General features: G+C 36.7%; 1 protein-coding gene across 2 annotated transcripts in view; it reads right to left on the reverse strand.

Annotated features, from left to right (window-relative positions):
* Positions 1–26,607, reverse strand: part of LOC112044315 (ETS-like protein pointed) — a 210,684-nt gene that overhangs the window by 89,044 nt on the left and 95,033 nt on the right. Inside the window, exon 1 of one of the 2 annotated variants that reach the window (XM_024080129.2) lies at positions 10,285–10,520. The exons of the other annotated variant lie outside the window; for it this stretch is intronic. The gene's annotated coding sequence lies outside the window, so the exon portion shown is untranslated. Of the gene's footprint in view, positions 1–10,284; positions 10,521–26,607 lie in introns of those variants that run through there. 2 annotated transcript variants of the gene reach the window in all.

The following is a 26,607-nucleotide window of genomic DNA, read 5'->3' on the forward strand; positions in this document are numbered from 1 at the left end:
TATGGTTGACTCACAATAACACGTGTAACTCCCGATAGCTTAGAAGTTCGGAGCTTTCTAATTATATTTGTCTACTCTTATGTTTATAACACTCATCAGTCATCCCTAATAAGAAAGTTAACATTATTACCTATTCAATAAAAAGAGAAAAATCATAAAAATCATAAAAATAGGTAAAGAAACACCAAAGTTATACATGAAATACGCTAAGCCATCGCGCGTGAATACTAATTCATGCTTTAAGGATTATTTTTGTTACCGCGGTTAACGGTTGCCGCGCTCGACGCGACTCGCGGTGGGAGGAATAAATAAAGTGCAGCCTTAATGAGTAGGGTAGGGGTATGTTAGGGTAGGGTAGGGGTAGGGTAGGGGTAGTGTAGGGTAGAGGTAGTGCAGGGGTAGGGTAGAGTAGGGTAGGGGTAGGGTAGTGGTAGGGTAGGGGTAGGGTTGGGATCGGGTAGGGTAGGATAGGGGTTCCTAGGGGGGGGATAGTTAGTTGAAAGTTTACAACGACTTTCACGCGGACGAAGTCGCGGGCGTCCGCTAGTTAGAAAATAAAGGTGTTATAACGGCGTTATTTCATGCATTCGGGATTGAGTTTATTGTATAGTAGCTGACGGCCGCGGTTTCACCCGCGTAGATCCCGTTCTTGTGCAAATACGGGAATAAAATATAGTCCTTGATACTCATAAATAACGTGGCTTTCTAGCAGTGAAAGAATTTTTAATTCAGAGAGAAGATTCAGATACCCCCTACAGTACCACAAACCTTACTTTTTTATAATATTAGTATCCCTACTTCGATTTATTTTTACGCGAAAGAAATGATTTTATGTTGAAAAAATTTCATTAAAATCGTAATTATTAATCCCCTTACTTTATGGGTATCATACATGTATTTGCGACTTTTATCGATTAAGCAGCCTTAAGTTTATTTAATCTAAGAAGGCAGCATTTATAATGTCTTTGATGAAAATTGGTCCAACAAATACCAAATTTGATTTGTAAAATAATTTAACTCGTGTTTCCTCTCTATGACCATATATTAATCTATGGCAGACAGTAGACTAACAAATAGGATAGATAATGCAGCGACCGCGGCACAAGTGATTTGACCTTAGGCCGCTCAATTAAAACGTTGGACCGGCGTGGGGCGATGGGCGATGATAAATGTGCCCACAATACGTAATTACTGCTCACTGTAACTCGGACTTGGATTTATTTCGATTCTCATTGTTAGTACGGATAGAGATTCTTAAACAATACAGTCAATCTATACCGGGAAGTCCGTTGGGTTTTGGTTGTAAGATTAGAGACGAAGCGCGTTGGTGTGTAACTGAAGGTCGTGTAAGAACGTTTTTTCAGTTTTTAGTCTAGGCGCTCTGAGGAGTTGGGTGTGCCTAATATGAGGATCGCATTCTGTTCACGGTTTTGAAATCAGAAAAGCGTACAGATTATGATTCTGGATGGTGCCAGGTTTGCTTCCAATTTTTTTTTATATCTCTTTCAATATTCGAGTTTAAAGACTAAACATAATGTGTTTTGCAACAATTTTATTGTAAGTTTCTAAATATTAAGTTAACATCAAGCATTTTTTAAATATATTTCTCCAAAACTACTGAATGAATTCAAATTAAACTTAGCACGATATAAGCAAATACTACAAAGAATACCATGTATAACACTTCTTTCGAGCAAGCCTTAAAGTGATGTGGTGTTTAGAAGTCTCTACATACGAGTAAAGCCCATGTCCAATTGTCCAGCAGTGGACGTCAATGACGATTAAGTTTGAGGGAGTTATTCCGGAAAATACAATCATTTTCATGTGTTGAAGCATATGGTTATCAATGAAATTGATGACTTACAAAATGATATACCTACTCTTAGATTCACGATAAATCTATGCCAGTAGGACTAAATATCCAGTTATATCTGTTAAAGTAATAACAATTGAACAAGTTGCAAGGGAAACCAATTTAAAACAAGTAAGTACTCGTACGTAATAACTGATAAAAACAATGGTAGAAAAAATCTTTAAAAGGGGGTTTATAGTAGATAAGAGTTTTTTAAACGACCGCCTTCAGTCCGCTCATAAAATTAGTCAAATTCGGAAAGGATATTACCAATTTGACCATATAATTATACGAAACTAGAATTTATTTAATTATTACCATTATAGCTTGCTCTAAACCATATTTAGAGTACTTACTAAATTACTTTTTGTCGTAAGGCTTCTCAATAAAATTTCCAACAACGATCAATTTTATAAACAACTGATAGAATTTTAAATATCGGTAAAAAGAAACACCTAGTTTAAAATACGAGTTATTGTAAGTTGATTGCATATTGCCGTAAGTCTACAAGACACGCACTTTTACAAGTACGAAACCCAAACGTTTTTTTGGCTTAATTAAGACACACGCCTTGCAGTCTAGCAAGATTTACGGTAGTCTGCGTTAAACGCATACCTAGGTATCTAAGCAAGAAAACTGTTACAGATATTCTCGTTAATACCATAATATGTGTAGACAAATAAGGAATTGCTGATTATGTAGGAGTAACAAAAAATGCACTGCTTTTTCTAGTGCTTACCACATTTAGGTGCACGAGCGAACGCTAAGTTATGTTGTCACCATATTACAATGTACTGGTAGGATACGTCAATTATTGCCAAGGTTGACCCCATTTTGACTTCGAAATTCTACATGCTAATGAAAATGGTAAGTTGCACGTCAAGTAGGCTGTTAATCAGCTGATAAAAATGAAGTCTTACTGTTGTGTAAATGAATTTAGTATCGTTAAGTACTTCACACTAATAAGTATTGTATAGGTGAAAGTTTGTGTGTGCTGTATGACGTTCATAATATGTATTATCGTGAATCCCGCACCATCCTTTTTTTTTTATTCTTTACAAGTTAGCCCTCGACTACAATCTCACCTGATGGTAAGTGATGATGCAATCTAAGATGGAAGCGGGCTAACTTGTTAGGAGGAGGATGAAATCCACACTTCTTTCAGTTTCTACACATCGTACCGGAACGCTAATTCGCTTGGCGGTACTTCTTAGTCGGTAGGGTGGTAACTAGCCACAGCCAAAGCACCAGCCTACATGAAACGAACTGTAATATCGCGTACCTATTGCTGTATTCCATTGCTGAAAAGCTTTTCGTTTGCAAGTCGTGTATTGGAACCGACAGACTTGTCTGGTTTTGTCTGGAGAGCAAATCAAATTTGTGTGATGTTTTGAAAAGTTAGGTAAATGTGATTAAAAGGCGTGCATACTAGACGCGAGCCGTGGGACGGGCTGGCAGCGGATTGGCGAACGCCTCCCACCACCCACGCGTGCGCGCCGCCCGCCAGAAAAATCTCCGAGAGGAAAACTCAAGCCGCGGACATTCAAATTTTTATGTTTATTTCATTACGTGGGCGTTATACGAGTATTAACAGTTTCGGAACTCAATGCATGCGACCGCTGCGGAGTTTACACCGATTTTTTCGTGTTTTTTTTTTTTTTTTGTAAACGGAGGAGAAGGTGTCTTTGAAAACTAAATATTATTATTATCTTCAAAAACATTCTGTACCTATCAAGATGAGAGGAAAACTCAAGCCGCGGACATTCAAATTTTTTTGTTTATTTCATTACTTGGGCGTTATACCTATTTAACAGTTTAGGAACTCAATAATGCATGCTGCCGATGCGGAGTTTACACCGATTTTTTCATGTTTTTTTAATATTGTAAAACTTCAAGAAGAAAATCGAGATTTTCAAGGTGTCTTTTAAAACAGTAATTAGGTACTAAATATTATTATCATCCTATACATTATATGATTACTAGATGACGCCGCGCGGTTTCACCCGCGTGGTTCCCTGAAACACTGAAAGAATTTTTCAAATCGGGCCAGCAGTTCTTGAGATTAGTGCGTTCAATCAAACAAACTCTTCAGCTTTATAATATTAGTATAGATTATGACTACCTGCAGGCTAATTCACTAACTTTTATGTATGTTAGTTGACATATACGAAATTGAGATTTTATTTAACAACTCTCATCCGGTGCCTATTGACAACTCTTTGGAGATATCAGTAGGCAGATTTCAATATCATTTACCATCAGTTGAGATTGTAGTCAAGGGTTAACTTGTAAAAAATAATAAAAGGTAGGTACCTAGATGACATTTCTCAGTTGATTTGATGTCTATTTGAATACGTTGTTAATAAAGACCAAATTAGAGAATACGCCAGCTGGTTGACTATTAATAGGCACCTACTTAGCTCTAACTTTATTTGCTTTTAACTGAATGTACATATATTTCTATTTATATTTAAACGTAGATACAGTATGAGTAACTACAGCTGTTTTACGTCAAATAGTTTACAGGTTTGAATATAACTGATTACATTTAAAATCAAACAATTCGGTTTATATTCACGTTGGTTCATTAGACATTTAAATGAATGCAATTTCAGTACTTTTGTATGTAAATTGTATAGGGTGAAGTTCAGTGTCGCACCCGATATAACTTAACGTTTTATTTTGAGCACACAATGAGTATTATCAGGACTGCGTTGAAAAAGAGAACTTTATTGCATTTAGTAACAATCTTTTGTTTGTTTTTTTCTTAACCTAAAGAAATCTACGAATTCTTTTATTTTTTCTTCTATGACAAGTTAGCCCTTGACTACTATCACACCTGAAGATAAGTGACAATGCAGAATAAGATGGAAGCGGGCTAACTCTGATGGTGTCTACGTGATATCAGTTTGGCGATACGTCTATGTCCGTGCCTTTGGATGAGATATGCATGTAAGTTCGCAAAAAGGTTACTAGGTGAAAGTACAATGAATGTAATTATCGAAATACCTAATACATACTCGAGCATAGGCAAACTTACTGTGTACATAGACAAAGAAGTAGTTATAAGAAATATCTCAGTACCATCGTCTAACTTCTGAACTAAGTAGTAAAGTCGCTCCTATTTAAAATAAACAAATTTAATTTGATTCATTGAGTGAAATGTAACAGAAAAGGTCACATAATATTTGTGTCCCAAATGTTCTTTTCGCTATAAAATTGTCTATAATTAATAAAATAATAAATATACATAACATTTGTCCCAACTTCGACGTCATAAATCCGTTAGATTGGATGTGAATTGCTAATATTTTTGGAGTTTGAATTAATTTAAATATAGATGCCTAATTTAGCCTTGGTATATAATCCCATTTGGACGTTCTGAATTAGGTTACTCCGTGTTACTGTGCCATTAGGCGCTATTAACAGAGCGTTTAATGTGAGCCCAAAATATTTTTACCTTTAAATTTATTGATGCGAAGATTTTATAATTGCGGGTAGCTTACAAAATATATGTATGTATGTAATCTATGCTAATATTATTAAGAGGTAAAGTTTGTGGGCTTGTAAAGGGTAATTGTCTTTAGATCTACTGAACGAATGACAAACTATATCAAAAGAATGACAACGATTTATGAGAGCTAAGGCTAAATAAATAAATTACAAAAACTGTAAATGTATGTATGTGAAATTAAATATCACGAGTCTCAAACGGTGAAGGAAAAACATCGTGAGGAAACCTGAAGTCTGCCAATCCGCATTGTGCCAGCGTGGTGAACTACTGGCCTAACCCTCTCATTCTGAAAAGAGACTCGAGCTCAGCAGTGAGCCGAATATAGGTTGATAATGATGATGATGTACGTACGAGTATGTATAAATTTCATTTAAAATAAGCACTTGAGAGTCTGCATTGTGAACCGTTGGTAAAATAACAACGTATTGAAAATATTGACTTTTCAAAAGCGAGCACTAAACCGCACCTAATAAACTATTTAATTTGAATTTGTATTGAAGGCCTTAAACTTTGAATTTGAAATTCGAATACATTGAACTACTGGTAACCTACTTCCAAAATGTGTGCACTGATTTATCCATCAATTGTTGATCAACTTTAATTTTTTTTTATTTAAAAAGGTTCTTCAAGTGATCCTATTTATAATCAGTAAATCTAAGGACCTGTAACTATGTGGCACGTCGACACTTTTTCTACTATCGCAAACGCTTCGAAAATTAGATGACATTAGCTATCGAAAACTCATGTGATCAAGATATCGATCGGCTCTGTCATTCCCATACATTTTATTTAGTTTTCGTTGGTTATTGTAGAAAGAGAGTCGACGCACCACAGAGCTACAGGTCCAGGTTTACTTTTACTTAACTATAACAGAGTTCTAGGTACGATTTCCTTAGAAAACGAAAACAAAGGAATAAATTTTGTTAACAAAAACCATTGCAAGTGTTTTAATGTAAGCCTAACACTTACTGGCTGTGACTCACTGCACGGTTGGCTGGTTGGGAAAATTTGACGATTTTGTTTCGTACAGAGCGTACTTTAGCACGAGGTTGTACAACTCTATGGTTTTCAAACTTATTTTCAACTAGCTGACGCCGCGAGGTTTTACCCGCTTGGTTTTCCTTCCCGTAGGTATACGGGGGTAATATATAGCCTTCCTCAATAAATGGGCTATCTAAAACTGAAAGAATTTTTCAAATCGGACCAGTAGTTCCTGAGATTAACGCATTCAAACAAACAATATCTTCAGCTTTATAATATTAGTATAGATAATACATAAATAATCATTAATAACCAACGGGAATTTTGTAAATTTTTTGAATTAAAAGTACGGAAATTACGCCTGTCCATCCATTTTACTCTAACATTAGAGTAAGTTCGATAGTCGAAAACCATCTACGCTTGCGAGGTATCGTAACAAACGTTCAGGTAAACAACTGTCACATGACACATCACTTAAACAGAGAATCACTACTTTGACAGATTGTAACGCTGCTGTTATTCATTAGTAGATCCTGTAAGCGCTACCTGCGTAAGTAATTAAGTAGAATAGCTTTTTAGATTATAAAGCTTTTGGATTTTTGTTCAGTGCTTGTTTGTGTACTAATTTTAACTTGATTGCCGAGAAGGATTGTTTTCCGAACGTATGACTTACCTATGTGTCATTATTTGACGCTTTACACCCAAACCGTTTGACGGATGTCAGCATAATACTTAAATACTTGTCTGAGATTCGTCTCAGTTATGGGAAATATTGAGTAAATGTATTATTTTCTTACGCACTCGGATCTTTAATTAATTTTTTTGTAACTTACTTAGATTAGAATGAACTATTAAAATTCAAACCAAAAACAGAAACTTATTAAAGTCTGAATTGAGACAAGTGTGACAGTGGTGTTACGATCTGTCATCGGAGTTGTCCAGTGTTTATGTTGTTGACATATCAACAAACCTAATGAACGTTTATTTTCATAAATTAAAATCAGGTTTCTTTTATGTTAATAAATATGTGGTAATACAATAAAATACCTGTCTGTTTATAATATTTTTAATATACGTAGATAAAAGTAGCATTAAATTGCTATGAGAGACTATTAGATTTATAATTATATAAACTAAACATTATTAATCAAAAGCATTATGAAAAATGTTAATTTAAACTTAATGAGTTAATAACATGGTGGGTAGTTTGTTCAATTTCATAAAAGATGCAGTTCGTTAGTACTGCTAAATCTTGAACTTGACCGGTTTGAGTATTTTTTGTTTAGTTACAAAGATATTAGCGAAAATTGTATAAATAGAATTTTTTTTTAGCTTATAAGTAATGAAAGCGTTTGTTTTATTAGGCTGTACCTAGTTCACCGAGTCAGCTAGTTAAAAGTGTTTTTTCTGACGCAAAGATTAGTGTATTTTCCAGCTTTTCAGTTTATTACATTGTGTCTAAACTGTTGGTTAAACTCGGTAGCCGGCAGTGTTGCAAGCGGGCGTGACCGGGAAAATACGAAATAGTTTACTTTCGGCAACTAGTCGCAGTTCTGTGAACTTGCATTCAAATAAACAATTGATTCGTGATTCATAGCAGGCTGCGTACGCGCTGATTTACGTTCCGGTACGTGTTTTACACTGGACAATTTACGATGACAATTTTACGAAAATACTGTCGGTTTAAAAAAAACTAACTTTTTTATTTTATTTTATTTTATTTATACTTTATTGCACAAAACAAAAACAATAACAAAGAAAACAAAGGAAAACATAGAAAACAAGTATGTGCAAAGGCGGTCTTATTGCTTATAGCAATATCTACCAGACAACCTTTGGATAAACCCTATCGTACTAGTCATCTGTTTACAGTTTAAGGGTTTTCGTTCCAACGTTTTTTTGTTTTTATTATATTTTTTTTTATTTGGAAAAAGCTGTACCCCTCGGTTTCACTAGCGTAAGATTATCGCGTAGGTTTATAGCCATCATCATCATCATCATCATCAACCGGTCGACGTCCACTGCTGAACTTCCAAATTAAGTTTATATTTGAATAACTTTTAAACTATGATGAAAGGTTAGAATAGGCAGAAACTAAAGTACCTACAATTAGTTTATGGAATAAACAAATTGAAATGATATTATAATAATCTTATTCAAAAGTGTAGGTGTATGATAAAGATACCTCCATGACAATAATGAAATCGAAAGGTGTCCCAAAAAAAGCTAAAAAATTAGAATACAAAGGGATTTGAAACATGATATCAAAATAAACTGGGTACACCTGTCTTCGCGATTTGGGTTTTGTAGAGGAAGGTACTAGGTACCTTTTTATAACATCCTTGTTACTTGATAATATTATTATGTACTAGCTGTTGTCTTCGGCTTTACTTGCAGGAAGTTCTGGTGATTTATCTACACCTTCGATCGATTTCGATTTAGTACAATTTTTTTTACAGTGTTTATTGACAGTCCTAGCAGATGGCCCATAGTAAGTGGAAATATCTTGCCTGTAAACATAGAGCAACTATTAACAAGGCAAGGCATACAAGGAATTCATCCCACAATTTGTCGCTCTATATCCATCAACCTGAGGCGTAGGTATTAAGCATGTACCTACCTGTAATTACACCGACAACGGAACACAGCAATACTGTTTGGCATAAAAAAGCATGGCAGTAATGCTTCTCAGGACGTGCTTTGTCACAAAACAACAAACGTGTGCGTCTTGGGACGCTTGACAGAAGTGATAACTTAAACCTGCGGCCATATGTGCGAGAGAAAGGAAAACCAGATAGAATAGCGCCGTAACGCGTTACGTTACAAAGCAGTTTACTCTCCCATAAGAAGTAATCACTTGAAAAACTCGCTCTGCTACTACACTACACTTCAAATACACGACGCTTGTGTCATATCTATAAAGCGAAACGTCACATGTAGTTCGCCCGGGGATGTACTACCACCAAGGAGCAATGCTGTGTTCCGGCTTCAAGGGCATGGTTGCAAGTAACTACAGGTAAATGAGGCTGAACATCTACGCCTTAGATGGCAAAACACAGAGAGCTATTTTGTTACGATGCGTTGCTTGCTTGCCCTGTTAAGTGTTGTTTTTTTATAGTAGTATTCCACTTACCATCAGGTGATCCATTTGTATTCCATTATTAAAAAAAACAATGCATGAATGTGTAACTAGGAAAAGATAATTGATATATACGTTAACTTATTGTTTGTGCAACATTTACTCGGCGTTGCCGTGTTGCTACGAAACGCATTTAGTGAAAACACAGTCACAATTACTGGAAGGCACCCTAAATGGGGTCTGACGAGTCTTATCTGCAGCTATTGTTTAACACGCTTTTTTCATTCCCACGGTCGTTGGCGAGCGGCGGTGATAACGCTTACCTGTCGCAAGTACCTGCTCGTCTCAAGGAATTCTGACTAACCGAGTACTTCAACTAAATAGTACACATGGCTTAGACTACGACGAATTTTTTTTTTTTGCTAAGTTTACATCTATAAACAGGTATTATCTGATTGGATTATGATCTATTTAGGTACTGAATCGATTATGGTGATTTAAAGTTGTGAAAATATATGTGTACCTATGTGTCAATGTATTATCGGCTTTTCAATTGTTGGTATTTCCACAATGCGTTTATCGCGGTTTCCTAAGTCGCAGAAGCAGCGATATCGTTGGGCATAAATTTAAAACAATACATTAAAATGCCAATTAAAGTAGATATAAATGTTAAATTAACGAACGAGTGTTTGGTGCGATTCCGTATGCGTCTCGTGTAATGCATTGTTAAAATTTAAATGGTATCAAACAAAGAGTCGGGACTTTGGGAGTCGGGAGTCGAGTGCAAAATTCACCACCCACGCATATTAAAAGGACACACGCTGTATGTATATGAGAATCCATTATCCAATGACGTACATCAATTACCCATTTAATGTAATTTGGGCCATTGTAAATGTCCAGCGCGGGTTCTCGTGCATTCTCAGCGTCACTCACTTAAAAGCACCAATAAAAGAAATCACTGGGCAAACACTCTGTGAGCACAGATGGATCGCGAGCGGTCGTGGTCGGGACCGGTCATTTCGAATTCGGCATCAGTTTTCAGCGGCTGTGAGGGCGCGCGCGGACGCTTCTGCGGTCGACGCGTGACTACTCGCCGTGAATGGGCGCCGGCGGAGGGGCGAAGCTCGCTCACTCCCTGCGAGCTTACGAAAATCACCAATTGCGCCTGGCCCCTCATTAAGCGGTGCTCGATTTGCATTAATTGCACAGGTCGATGTCGCATCGCTTCGTCGCGACTGGAGACTTGCATTAATATTTCTAACGCGAAAGAGTGCAAGCTTTTTTTGAGCAGCTTCCGATTGAAGCTACAGTGCGGCGCTATGCATCCGGTGCCACCTGCTCGCACTCGACGAGAGCCGACGCGTTAGAATGAGATGAAGTGATCGATCAGACGCAGACCGGATGGCGGACTCGGTTATGAATGAATGCGCCGTCCTGTTCTCGCGTGTGCGTTTACGTAACGCAGTCTCGCTTCGCTACAGGTTGTAGAGGAAGTGAAAGGGACGGGAGGTGCCGTAGTAAATATTGGATCGGGAGTATTTCTAAGGGCCTCAAATTTTTTGTCCCATCACAAAAGGTATACGTCGAACTTCATTCATAGGTTTTTGTGATCCTAGCTGCACTTTTGAAGCTTTTAAATATTGAGTAGTATTTTGTTAAAAAATTGGCCAAAACTTCTCAAACAAAACCACTTGCGGTTCAGGTAACATTTTCTTTTTTGCAAAGCTCTTGGTGTTTAAGATGAGAGTTTGCAATCCTTTCAAAGTGTGTAAGCTTTTCTAAAAGCTCAGTACAAGTATTTTAGTAAATAAAAAAAAGAATCTAGAGAACCACTGTTGACTATTGTCAATTATGCTTATTAAAACGATGTGAGGATAATATACCCAGAAGTAATGGACTTTATCTGCATTAGGATTAGCTGAGTCAGCATAGATTAATGTGTATAGAACACTAGCCTCAATTAGCCTAAATTATCTCATTTTAATAAGGCTGAAAGTGCAGGTTGCAGCCGTTGCAGGCTATGGTGGTTTTGGATGGTGGATGATGGTGGTTGGAATTATTTTTCTCGGCATTATTTGTGATATCATGTCCCTCAGTTACTTAGGTTCGCGGCAACCCTTAAAAAACATCATTTAAGATCGATTTTTTTATTGTTTTGGTTATCACGAAGTTAAGGGTCTGGCGACTCGATACATGATTTTTTTATGAAAATACTCGTAGAAGATATAAAACAACCTTTTGAGAATTCGCACCCTTGCAAGTTGTTACCATCGGTCACAAGCTACCACTGTCCAAACTTTATACCTAATTTGCTATGGCTAACGTATTTATTATAGAGATAGCATACCTTTGGTTTTCCTTTTTGGCTTCCTTCCTTTCTTTCATAAAATCATCAGGTCTCGTCCTATGCATTTTTTCCTACTACCAGATAATATACCACTAAAACATAAACCTATAAATTTATAATAAATTAATAGAAAACGAACCATAATTTTTTCCACTGCAATCCTAGTTGTATAAAATTAGAAAGCTGAAAATCTTTAGTTTTATAGGTTTAAACCTATTAATGGCTGGCTGCCGCAAGTGACACAAGGTGACGTAGTCAGTAGTGTGCACCTACCTGTAGGTAATTTACCTGATTTAAAAAAAAAATAAACAGGGGAAACAATAAAGCATCTTAGGCAAGCTCAGAGGAAACATAAAGAAACGTGTTTAAGATTCATGAATGGCGCCGAGGCCGGGGGCCCGAGAGTTGTGCAATCCGCGGAATATTAATATTCACCATATTGTGAATGGCTTCGATGGATTTGCTAATTCAGATACCGCTGTGTGCAACTATATTACACTAATGTATGAGCAGCTTTGACGACTTGTCTGGCCCAGTTGGTATTGTTGATTTGATTGTCCTGGGTTTGATTCTGTTTAGGATTTTATATTTTCTAAATTGGATCAGTTTTGGTCTGGCTAAATTTAAAATTGATTAGGAACTAAGAACACTAACATTTCTTAGTCCTTATAAAATACTAGCTGACGCCGCGCAGTTTTACCCGCGTGGTTCCCGTTCCCGTAGGAATATGGGGATATTATATAGCCTATAGCCTTCCTCGATAAATGGGCTATCTAACACAGAAAGAATTTTTCAAATCGGACCAGTAGTTCCTGAGATTAGCGCGTTCAATCAAACAAACAAACAAACTCTTCAGCTTTATTATATTAGTATAGATGCATGTTCTTCTCATGAGCTTCTCATGAGCCTCTATAATGCAGTAAACGATTGCAAGTTGGCCGATTAAATCGCAGAGTACCTACCTAAAGTAATAGATTCTTATAGTTATATATGAGACGCACATCTTCTCCAACAAAATCGTCCAAATAAATTAGACACCGATTTCATCGAAATCCCGATTTCCTTTCGATTATGGGTACAATTAAAAACTACTGTATGTCTACACTCTTGGGCAGTGAAGATATTCCAACGCCAAAGTTTTCTAAATTCAAAATCGTAACAAAGAACATTGAAATGTTCTTTTTAACGTAGCCAAGGCGCGGCTCGGTTCGTAAGGGCATTGTTATCTATGGGCGCGGACCAAACGGCCCGTGTCAATGTTTGACTCCCCGCACGTGGACAGAGTAGGGTAAACATCACATCTTCAATGGGCCACGGTCGGGATTTTTTCACCTGTGAGGTAAAAGGAGTTTGCGCTTTTCGAACATTATTTGTTTTTTTTTCATCGTCGTGATTATTACTCTATTACAGGTCCAGTACAGTTACCTTTAAAACAGGAGAGGGGATTTGGCGTTTTTACTTTAGATACACCACGTTGGTAAAATACGTGTTGACGGGTTTGGGTGATTAGTTAGCTATCACTATCTAAGTTTATTTGTTCTTAAGCATTCAATTAGGCTTAGTTTACCAGCACTTTTGAAAGGACAAGTTATGTCATGTGATAATTGATGATTAAAGTCAAAACTTAAAAGGACCGCGGTCAACCCATTATGAGATTATAGATATACACGTACTTTTGTAGTTATAGAGCCGAGATTGTCCAGTGGATATTACCTCTACCTCCGATCCCGGAAGGTGTAGGTTCGGATCCAGTCCGGGGCATGTACCTGCAACTTTTGAGTCGTGTGCATTTTAAGAAATCAAAAATCCCGTGTCTCAAACGGTGAACATTGTGAGGAAACTTGCATATCAGTTAATTTTCTTATTCTCTGCGTGTATAAAGTCGGCCAATCATTCTGAGTGGAGGCACGAGCTCAGCAGTGAGCCGAATATGGGTTGATAATGGTGATGATGATGTAGTTACAACACCGAACTATGACCTCCGTTTTTAGGATTCCGTAGTCCACAAGGTTACCCTTATACAATTTTCTCCCACTATGGAAGCAAACAGACGTATTCAAGTCAAGCTTGGAGGCCCATGCAAGAGGCCTATGTCCAGCACTGGACGTCTATCGGCTGATAAGCTATTCAAGTCAAAAAAGTATCGCAATTCAGTGATCGCGTTTACCTAATATCGAAACTGCGAATAATTCAAACTCCTTTGTGTCAGTTGCACAACAGAGCGGCCTGCTTTGAAAAGTTTCGTCCAAACAAATGGGCAGTAACGCAACAATCGGCTTTCGCCAAGACAAATAGAGGATGTGGACTGTATTGTCATCATCGACGCTTGAATACTTCGATTGGGTCAACATCACATTGTCTCAATGTTTTCCTAAAATTACATGTTTAGAATGCCTAAACATTGGCAATTGTCGCAAATATAGACAAGACAATCTAAGTTATTCTTACTGAGTAAAGCCGGATTTGTATTTGTCTGACGTGTCGTGTCGTGACGCATCAGAACAGAATCGGTATCATACATTTTATATGCGGCACATCAAAAGCCATCACGACATGTCACAACACATAAGTGTCAACGTTGCCCTGGTTGGGCTGCTTGAGTTTTTCTTAATTAATCTAGGTCTGGCTGGTGGGAGACTTCGGCCGTGGCTCTTAACTAGTTAGCCCGCTTCATCATCATTGCATCATCACCATCAGGTGAGATTGTAGTCAAGGGCTAAGCTTTAATATAAAAAAGCCACGCTGATGTGCTAAATATCCTTCACTCATATCGGAAAGGAAGCCTCAACATTGCAGTGAAACGAAAAGCTTACCTTTATTCGGTAAAGTGGAAAACATGTTATAAACAGGTAAATAGGTTGTAACGGATCTGTGGATCTTCTAAATCGACTTCAAAAATCCTTTTACTAATTAAGCCACGTTATTTGTGAGTGTCATAGGCTATATTTTATCTCCGTATTCCAACGGGAACGGGAACTACGCGGGTGAAACTGTGGGGCGTCTGCTACTAGTCGCCTATAAACAAGGAACACGCCCTTTGTTTTACATTGAACCATAAATGGTAAGCTTCATGTGCCTGTTATTATTATAACAAGCGTTCCCAACGTCAGTTTGACGACTATCTTCAGACTGCAACACTGAAACGCTGCTTGGCGTTTTTAAGCACGATGCCTTAAAGAGACTTTTCCAAGTATTAGGTACGTAACCTAAGAAATATTGGGTGTATTAGATCAAACATGGCTTATATTATTTTATACTAGCAGACGCCCCGCAGTTTTACCCGTAATCCGTTCCCGTGGAAATATGTAAATAAAATATAGCCTATGTTAGCCGGTGAAGATATAGCTTACTAATAGTAAAAAGGTTTTTTAAACATCCATTGAGTTACATCGTAACAATCAAATAAACTAATAATTTACCCTCAGCTTACCTCTTTAATATTAGCTTAAAATCTCGCAAGTAATTTTATGGAATTGAAATGAACAAAGATGTATGGAGCGTTAAGAAAACTGCCTCTCGCCACAAATCAATGGGATCCCGTCGAAGCATGTAACCTCTGCGCGCCAGGTGCTACGCGGGAAGTATCTCCTACCCCCCGCCCCCTGACAATGCCTCCTCACACCCGCGCTCGCCCTTACACACACATAGGTGCCAATATAGCGGGTGTTTTACTTAATCAATACCAAAGTGATATAATTAAAATAAATAAGGAAAAATGTCGGGGAACTCCTGTATAGTCCGACTATAAGTTCTTTATAATCAAATTTAAATATAAAATAGCAAATTACAAGATATACAATATGCATATTATTACATATCGAAAATTAAACTGACAATTAACATTAACAAAAAGACAATACTTTGTGGTTTTGTTAACCTTACTAGCTTAGAGTTACTCTAAGGCCACTAGAAGGACATTGTGTATTTTCACATATTAGTAAAAATTTTAAAAAAACAATGTGTTGAGTGTATAAATTATTCTATATAGGCAGAATACGCTGTCTACGTCACAGTCTTCTAATATTCTCTACTACCCTAGTATTTTGAAGCTTTTTCGTTACGTGACGATTTCTGCCAGTTCAGTCTATCGTATAAGCCGCGTAAAAGAACTTCGTACCAATAAATATAATAATTTTCATAGGAATAGGACCAAGATAAACACTTTGCCAGTTTCACAAAACCATCCCAGCTGAGGAAATTGGCTTAATTAAAATAAAACATTATCACACAATCTGCTTAAAATATTCAAGCACGCTATGTGAATAGTGGATATACGAGTAAAAAGGAATATTCTTTTTACACCATGAAAGGTGCAGATCTATCAAATAAGGTGTGTAGTTGTAACAATTTTCTTAAAAGCGTATAACATCCTGTATATCTGTAAGGTTGGAGGAAGTTTACACATATGCAAGGTATCTCAATGCGACGACTTAAAAATCATAAGTGTGTATGTGTGTTTTTGTAATTTATTAATGGTCTGCATTTGCGTATGCGTTCGGTGCGCTTGCGCATGAAAAATTGTGTATAGGAATATGATTTTAAGTGGATGTTAGATCACGTTTGAAGTATGAGATTGTCAAGAATAATTTCCTTAGAGGAATATTAGTTGTGGCTAAAAGGTATGAATAATACTATGAAAAATGACTTGAGAAGAGGAATGATGTCATGAATATACATTCTTTTACATATATATGTTATGAATATATTTAAAATAGGCTTATTTTTCGTAGATGTATCATTAATCTGTAACCTAATTCTGGGCGACGATTCCCATAGAAAATATATCGTGGTTATAGAGATCTTGGGGATTATCCTAATTCTTTTCTTTAAGCCACTCTACTTTGAGTAAACTCAATATTTTTTTTTATCTATCAAACCTTTCACGAGTTTAAACCTTACAAACTAATGTTAAGCTATAGGTATAGATATCATTTTCTGCATTTCTAATGCCTTATTCATTAAAATAGAAACAAAAACTTGTCTATGATATGAATCTTTAGTGAAGAGTAATACAACAAAATACAAAAACGTTTTATCGCTTCATTGATAAATCTGGTCAAATGATTTCTGGAATGTGTCTTATTTCATGTCCCATGTATAATTGTCCGTGTCCACTGTTCACAATGAACATTATCACCAGGTAGCGAAGTCGATACAATATGTTCTTCCGGTATCCCATTTTGGAGATCTTCACAATGAAAACTAAACCTTAAAACCTACTCATAACACTGAAATTCAATTATCAATCCAAAATATTGAGTGATAGTTAAAACAACGTTGGTAGAAGATACATATTTGAACATTTTCATTCTTACCAATAAGGGAATATGGATTCTATTGTGTAGGTGCTTTGATTGAATATCGGGTGGCAGGGTATCGGAGGTGGTATGCTCGGCAGGGATACCTAGCATCCGGTGTAAGTCGACACCGTGGGGAAACTGAGGCCATTTGAAGGCATAACCCACCCTTTCACATTAACGCAACAATTAATATGATAATAGATCGGTATCTGGAACTTTTTTAAATTGTTTAAAATGTTTCGATAATTTTATTACTGTCGCATCAATTTATATTAATAATAAACTTTGTGTTGTTATGGCCACATCCGTAAGCTCCCGAATTTGTTAGCGTATAATTTAAGTTCGTAAGCTTCCTAAGCGTGCAACGTTTTTTTGAAGCTTTTACTAGAACATTATGAATTATTGTGCAGTGAGTATATCTAAAAACCGTAATAGCCCAGTGGATATGACCTCTGCCTCCGATTCCGGAGGGTGTGGGTTCGTATCCAATCCGGGGCATGCACCTCCAACATTTCAATAGTGTACATTTTAAGAAATTAAATATCAATCATGTGTCTTAAAAAAACGGAGAAGGAAAACATCGTGAGAAAACCTACATACTAGAGAATTTTCTTAATTCTCTGCGTGTGTGAAGTTTGCCAATCCGCATTGGGCCAGCGTGGTCACAGAAAACATATGGTGGACTTATTGGCCTAATCCCTCTCATTCAGAGAGGAGACTCGAGCTCAGCAGTGAGCCGAATATGGGTTGATAACGACGAGTATATCTAGTAATATACAATATGTACTGTAAGAAATATCTTGTGTGGTGTTTGTAGTTGTAGACGGTTGCTCGACAGATTTTAATTTTTCTTTATGTATATTCAGTATATAAAAGAAATGGCAGAACACATTAGTAGTTGCAGGGTAAGCTAGTAGTTAAATATATTTTAAAGAAGTTTAATAACATAACTTTAACACTTAGGAGTAGGGTTCATGATTTCTCGAGCTTTTCAATTTCTCGGGTCTCGAGAATTCTCGAGGCTAATTTCTCGGGTATTCTCGGGTTGTCGAGAAATTTACATTAACGTACATTTTCTCATAATTATTCGGTTTCAATAATATGATTGATCATCAAATTCAGCGACTTTCTTTCAAATAAAAGTATCAAAACAATTATAAAACTTTAAAGTTAGCTTCACTTTATTTTTCAATTTAATTCTAATATAAGTCAAGTTAACGATAACGTTGTCTTTCATATTGAGATTTTTGTTTATTTTTTGTTTTGTTTTATAAAAGCTACCTACATTTGTTTAAAAGTTTTAAGTAGATTTTTTTGTTTATATATAGTATACTATACTATATATAAACAAAAAAACTACTACTAAAAACTACCTACATTTGTTTAAAAGTTTTAAGTAGATTTTTTTGTTTATGTATCATTTCTCGAATTCTCGAATTTTCTCGAGCTTAATTTCCCGGGATCAAAGCCCAAAGATTTCCCGGGAATTCTCGGCTCGAGAACTCCCGGGAATAAACTCTACTTAGGAGGTCATATAAATACAAGCATATTATAAAAATTTACCATAGAACCAGTTTCCTAGTATCAAATTAATAGTATCTCAGAACAAATTAATAGTATTGCTTTTAGTTTGAAAAAAATATATTAATTAGTAGTTTACTGTCTATATAATAAACAAGTTTATGTAGTTATCACAGAGGTAACTTATGAGTTACAAAAATGAATGGCTACTGGTTTTTCGGATGTGTTGTGTTAGGTCCTTAAGACTGATGACCGATGTATGTTTTCACTAGCTGACGCCGCGCGGTTTCACCCGCGTGGTTCCCGTTCCCGTAGGAATGTGAGGGTAATATATAGCCTATAGCCTTCCTCGATAAAAGGACTATCTAACACTGAAAGGATTTTTCATATCGGACCTGTAGTTCCTGAGATTAGCGCGTTCAAGCAAAAAAAACAAACTCTTCAGCTTTATAATATTAGTATAGATCAATTTTTATAATTAAAGCAGTTATGTTTTTATAATTAAACATTGCAATGCAAAAAAACTATACATACAGCCGAACGTAGAACCTCCTCCTCTTTGGAAGTCGGTTAATTATAATTAAGTAAGAATTGGAATTTCCGAATTTTCAAAATTCAGTTTTTTGCAAATCTCTTAGGAACCATGGATTGAATGATGAACACATAGGCTACTTTTCATCCCGGAAAAATACATGGTTCACGCGGGATTTGTGAAAAACTGAATTCCACGTGGATGAAGTCGCGGGCGTCCGCTAATACTAAATAGTACCTAATGTAATAGCCACGATTGGCTGTGCCGTTTTGTTCATTTCGTTAAATAAACGAATTGTGTAGGACTGTGGGTAGTCACACCATAAAAATATTCATCAGTTGTATGTGATTACGAATGCTTTAGAAAATGAAAAGAGCCGCGGTCCTATTCTGCGCAATACAATCGCTCGGCATTATTCCTTCAGTCTAGACTTGAATCTCGAACAGTAAAATGTCGAACGGAACCATAAAAAGTTGAGTAAAAGGCGTCGAAAGAAGGCAGCGAATTTTGAGCCAAACCAGTTTAATGAGGGTCGTATTTAAATACGAAAATAAAGCGGTTCCCACGGCGTCGTGCGCGGGAACGGAAGCCTCTCGCTTGTCGCGTCACCGCGCGACTGTTCGCTCGCGCGACCGACGACCGTCGCCTCGTCGCTTCGTCGCGCGATCCACAGCATCACCAGCCTTGAGCGAGCTCCACATACTAGGGCTGTCATGCCGAACAACTTCATCGCTTCATCGTAAACTAATTACTGAACACCTAGTATGACTAAAGCTCTTCACTATTCTATCTTCGTTGCTCTATGAGTTTTTCTTTCTTCTATGAAATTGTGAGTAGCAGGCGAGTTTGAGAAGTTGGTACTGTTGCACCCCCGGGCCTCAGAGAGCACGTCAAGGAAAGTCACTATATATTTATAGTCACATCACATCGCGATAGTAACGAGTCAAATAATGTCATATGTCTGCCAATCCGTGGAGCAATGCCTTGGGATTAAAAATCGAAATCCTTCATTTAGGAGAGATGTTGGTGCTGTTGGTTATTACTGGTACCATACCAAACCATTCATACCATCAGGCATAGGCAAGATACTAAAACAAACATGTCCTGTGATGAATATTTGTATGAATAATAAGTATACTCTTTTTTTAACCGACTTAAAAAAAGAGGGAGGTTCTCAATTTGACGCGTATTTTCTTTTTTTTTAATGTTTGTTACCTCATATACCTTCGTCATTTATAAACCAATTTTGAAAATTCTTTTTTGTTTGAAAGCTTATACTTCCAGATCGGTCCCATTTCATTTTCATGAAAATCAGTTAAGTAATTTTGTGTTAAAATAACATTTTTATCTTAAAAAGATTATTTACTTTTATATAAATAAAGTTGATGGCAACCCTATTTTACGTGGTCAGAACCTTACAACTTATATAGCCTTTAATGAGTTTACGAATTGAATGAGAGGTCGATGTGAGCCAGTCGATTGTGCACGTGATCAGACAGGTCCCGTGAAATAAGAAGCGATATCAAGTTTGCGATTCGGCTGTTGACATGCCGTGTTAGGGCAGCAGCGTGAGAATATTTATAAATGCAAAATTACCATCGGACTATATTAGCTGGATCGTTTCAATTTATCTTCAACTATTTAGTAGATATGTTTTATACTTAAAAATAGACCCCTATTTCCCATGACCACCATTGAAACGTGATAGCCCAGTGGATATGACTTCTGCCTCCGATTCGTGATAGCCCAGTGGATGACCTCTGCCTCCGATTCTGGAGGGTGTGGGTTCGATTCCGGTCCGAGGCAAGCACCTCCAACTTTGCAGTTGTGTGCATTTTAAGAAATTAAATGTCACATGTTTCAAACGGTGAAGGAAAACATCGTGAGGAAACCTGCATGCCAGAGAATTTTCTTAATCCTCTGTATGTGTAAAGTCTGCCAATTGGGCCAGCGTGGTGGACTATTGGCCTTACCCCTCTCATTCTGAGAGGAGACTCGAGCTCAGCAGTGATCCGAATGTGGGTTGATGACAATTGAAAGTTCTACAAAATCTGAAAGAATTTTTAAAATTAAGAAAATTTTAGAACTATTTTATGGATGTTTTTACTCAATCTCTACTTAACGGTAGAACTTTCGGTCTGGTATACCACATATACTTTTTATACCAACATTCTACAGGAATGGGGTTTGCGCAGATATATTAAAATCTTATAATTGATAAATATATTTCACGACTTAACTGACAGAAATAGTGAGGAGTAGAAGGTTAGTATAGTTAGTATAGCTTGGTATGGACATGTATTGCGTAGAGAGGAAAGTCATATTATCAGAAAAATGTTAAATGTGCAAGTGGTAGGACATAAGAGGAGAGGAAGCCCAAAGAAGAGATGGTTGGAGTGTGTGAAAGAGGACTTCTGCGCAAATGAGTTGTCGAGTAATAGACGAGTGGGAAATATTGACATATTTTTCCGATTCCACTTAAATGGGATAAGGGAAAGGAGATGATGATGGTGATGATTTTACGACTTAACTGTTGATCTTACAATTCTTTGGCTGAAGTATATAAAAGCCTGTGTTATTATTGATAAACTGTTCTTTAGATAAATATAAAAGCATAATAGTTTTTCAAGGTTTTTAAACCCACTATGTAGTATAGTATCTATAGTAATGGTTTTTCCTGATACTTAAAAAAAAAACAAAAATTGTACATTGACATAAGTACTTGTAAAGTATTCTTCTCACTATTAGATTGCTGAGACCAAAAAATGGAACAAAAAATTTCACGACCGGAAGAACTAGGCGCCAGTCGTACGTTTTAATCCAACATGCTAATACGGTACTTTCTTCCAAGACGTAAGGAAACCATAAAACATAATGCAAAAACGTCAACACTAATTGCCAATTTCATTTACACTTTGTTGAAATAGACGGAAGAAAGAGGTAAAATAAAATAATGAATATCGTGTAACTACCAAAAGTAATGTAGCACCTCATTTGTCTATAATAAAATAAAAAATATTGTCATTTTGTTTTTTTTATTCTTTCTGAATGTGGAAGTGCCGTAGGCTCCTTAATGGAACCTCAGCAGCGTACAAACATTGCCTGATGGGGCCCGAAGACAAAAGCAGAAGGGATGGGCGGAACCACTCTCTTCAAGTGCGTCTTCTCTGAGTTTCTGGAATGGAGTTTTGGCCCGAGTGTATCAGCCCGGGCGCCCCCGAAATCGTGAGTCATAAAAACTCACGTCCAGGAGATTATAGTATTGCTTCACTATAGGTTTATTTTAACACAGAAAATCGTCAAACTTCGAGGAGCTTTTTTGCGGGATGAATTGTTTCTTGAATTCGTTGAGCTTTTGCGTTGAATAGCAAAATAAAGCAATTAACTAATAAGTATTTGCTATTCTTAATGTATATTTCTTTGTTTTAGGATTAGGCCATAATTATTAGCCTATAACTCTGTTGGTAAGGTTTACATGCTGTTTTCTGTTTATCTATTTTTTTTTGTTAGCTGTTTCTGTTAAAGGTTTTTACATTAACGATAGCCTTCGAGGAAATCTCGCGAAATTTACTCAAGGAAATATACATGTTGTAAACATGGTGGACCGATCTTTCTTTGTTTGAGCTGGCTTTCGATAATGTCAACATGACCTTAGTCAACGGAACTCGTTCCGACGCTATTTGTGTATTTTTACAAAAGCTATTTTAAACACGCGGAGACGAGAGAAGATACTCTTTAAGGCTGTTTATTTTTCCCTTATTTATTGGTAAATAGATCGCGCTTGATTATACAATTATACCTGATGCAAGCATGAGGACTAAATTGAGATGCGCTTGACTAGAAAATTGCATTTTATCATGCCACAGAATAACATAAAATGTAGAAAACACAGAAGGAATATTCTACGCTTTGCGTGAATAGTGCAATGTAGGCACCGGCGAGTTTCAGATTCCGGTCCTGACGAAATGCTCTAAGGGTGGTCATGGTTTTTTGAGTGGTGGGAGGCTTTGGCCGTGGCCTACCGAAAAAGACGTACCGCCAAGCGATTTACCGTTCCGGTACGAAGTCGTGTAGAAACCGAAAGGTGTGTGGATTTCATCCTCCTCCTAAAAGGTTAGCCCGATTCCATCTTAGATTATCACTTACAGGTGGGATTGTAGTCAAGGCTACTTGTAAAGAAATAAAGAAAAAATTAAACTTACAGGCTCACTTTACCTCGGTAGTAAATACTATTACAGCAATTGTATGTAACAATAAATCTGCCCATGGCCCATGCTTGCATTAAACAGCATGAAATGATGTGTGACAGAATAAATTCCGATGTCGCAAGTAGCTCGGTTCATTAAATCTCGTGAATGATATGGCCATTGAGTGCGCCGGAGCAGATTGTGCCGGTAGGTGGGGGCCGGGAAACTGCATGAATGAAACGCTCTGACCCGCTTCGTTACGTGTATCTTACTGGCTCACTATATCGATATGTATTCACTTTCGATGTGTCTTGCTACTCTGTTGTGTATGCCTTTTTTTTATTCTTTAGCTTATTAAGTCAAGTTAGCCCTTGATTACAATCTCACGTGCAATCTAAGATGGAAGCGGAGACCCGCTTCGTTACGTGTATCTTACTTGCTCACTATGTCGATATGTATTCACTTTCGATGTGTCTTGCTACTCTGTTATGTATGCCTTTTTTTTATTCTTTACAAGTTAGCCCTTGATTACAATCTCCAATCTCACCTGATGTTAAGTGCTGATGCAATCTAAGATGGAAGCGGACTAACTTGTTAGGAAGAGGATGAAATCCACACCCCTTTCGGTTTCTACATGAAATAGTACCGGAACGCTAAATCGCTTGGCGGTACGTCTTTGTCGGTAAGGTGGTAATAAGCCACGGCCGAAGCCCCCCACCAGCCAGTCCTGGACCTATTAAGAAAACTTCAATCGGCCCAGCCGGGGATCGAACCCAGGACCTCCTTCAGAGGCCGTCAAAAGCCTTGCCTTATATTAGACTTGCAGAACCTAGCCATTTCAGCTGCGTAGTTCCCGTTCCCGTAGAAATACGGCAATAAAATATAGCATATAACACTCACAAATAACGTGGCTTTCTATTGATAAAAGAATTTTCAAGTATTCTCTGGATCTACTGATCCGATTTTGAAAATTCTGTTACCAACAGAAAGCTACTTACCGAGTATTTGAATTCCAGACGCGGTCGAAGTCGCAGGCATATGCTAGTACAATACAAACACATTGTATGTATATCATATCAGTAATAGCAATAAAAGGACTGTAGTTGAAAAGATACATTATAAGAACATGATGATTTAAGTTATAGTCTGTCATCGAGATGTCCTATCTCCAATATTTGTCGAGGAAACATGACGGGTCGACATTCTGAGATTCTCATAAAAAATGATGACTCAGTATGCAATGTACATTGTTTTATCTTTACATTGTCTAAGGGAAAATCATTTTGTACAATGTTATCTCTACTTAGAGGTTATTAATAAAAGAAACACGATAAAATTGACCTTACAATAATATTATGGGTATATTCAACAATAAAATATTATCTAAGGTCCTAATCTCTTTGTCGAACCTTCGTTCTAACCCACGCAACTTTTGATTCTTTTGTATCTATTTACCTATATATCTACCTTGATTTAGCCATCTATCCACCTACCACCAGAGTTATTGACATGTGAATAAATTATTGGGATCGATTGTGATATTCCTACAGTTTATTAGCATAGCCTATATAGGTATATTGTTAAAAAAACTTTACTCTCACGATGCTGCGCAAAACCACCTTTCAATGAGATCTAGATTTATTTCTTTATGACTGTATCATCACTTTTATCACACTCATCACATCACAATTAATATCGATCAGATCGTTAACTTATTGTTTAATTAAAGCAGTCTCTTTTGTTATTTTGGATACCTTAGTTTATATTTGAGCCTTTTATAAAAGCATACACCACTATAACTTTAGAATTAAAGGTGAAATCGTTTTACCCTAACACCATTTTAGGTATTAAACCTTTCTCTTTTAGACTTGGATTCAATTCCTTCTACTATCTGTTGAAACTTAAAGAAAACACAGTAAAATAAGCTTTATTCCCAAAATATACCAATAAACAACAAAATATAATTTTATCTTTTACTATCTTTATTACATTTCGAACACACATAAATTCAACAGAAGCAATTTGTGTTTCCTTTGTAAAATCTATATCTCCCATCGCATTAATACCTTCATCTCGTCATCGGAGTTTTCAATTAGTTTGGAATAAGTAGATGTAATCTCAAAGTTGATCAAGCATAGTGGCTACCATGTTGAAATGCTTAAGCATAATTCATAACGTCTTTTCTTATTAACATTAATGATATTCCGATATGAACTGAGTGGCTGTACAATATAAAATTTAATAGCTTTTTTGAAACCTAACTCTTTTATAATTCTGTTCAGAAAATGTTTAGTTTCGACCAACTGGACGCTTTCTTGTGGGTTCTTAGTAAAGCTTAAATTTTTCTGATCTTAGATTTCCTATTTTATGATTAAAACTACATCTACTTATAACCCGTAATTAGCTATTAGCTATTTACACTTCTACTATTTGCTAATCATTTAAGAGCCTTTTCATCGTACAGCGGTTAAACAAGCATGCCGTTCCCCCTGATGTTAGGTGTTTCCCACCGCCCATGTAGATTTACAGATATTAATTTGTCAGCCTTTAGGGAATTTCTTTAGAAAGTGCTTAATATAGATATCAGGAATTTTAGCGTGGAAGAAACGATCTGGTAAATATGTTATATTTAATCAAAGCTAGATACTTACAACAGTTGGCTAAAGATTCACAACATTCTTAATATTTGGCGAAGGGTGCTGCTACCACTAGTCACTTAGAGTAAATCTTTACCACACACCCTCACATTCTTATCTATACTAATATTATAAAGCTGAAGAGTTTGTTTGTTTGTTTGATTGATTGAACGCGCTAATCTCAGGAACTACTGGTCCAATTTGAAAATTTTTTTCAGTGTTCGATAGCCCATTTATCGAGGAAGGCTATAGGCTATATATTATCCCCGTTTTCCTACGGAAACGGAAACCACGCGGCGTCAGCTATTCTTAATATTTGGAGAGAGATATCTCTTAAAGTTAACTATTTACTTCTTCAACATCAGCTTCAACTTCAGCTTTTATAAAATTACGAAAGTCTGATCACCACAGACTCTTGCTCTATTAGTATAATTATTTGAATTTTCAATTCATCCGCAAGGTCTGACTGACATTTAGTATGTTGTTGCTTGTTAGTCAGTTGAAGGCTGTACGTATCTTGCAATAGCATCAGAGATAGCATCTGGGCCTTAGGCATCTGAATCTAGTCTATGTCAAGTTATATGCTGCTTAATTATATTATAAGCAACCGTTAACTGTGAAGACTTTTTCATACTCACAATTTTAGATAATGAGA

This window comes from Bicyclus anynana, chromosome 21, assembly GCF_947172395.1.
Source record: "Bicyclus anynana chromosome 21, ilBicAnyn1.1, whole genome shotgun sequence".
Taxonomy (NCBI): Eukaryota; Metazoa; Arthropoda; class Insecta; order Lepidoptera; family Nymphalidae; genus Bicyclus; species Bicyclus anynana.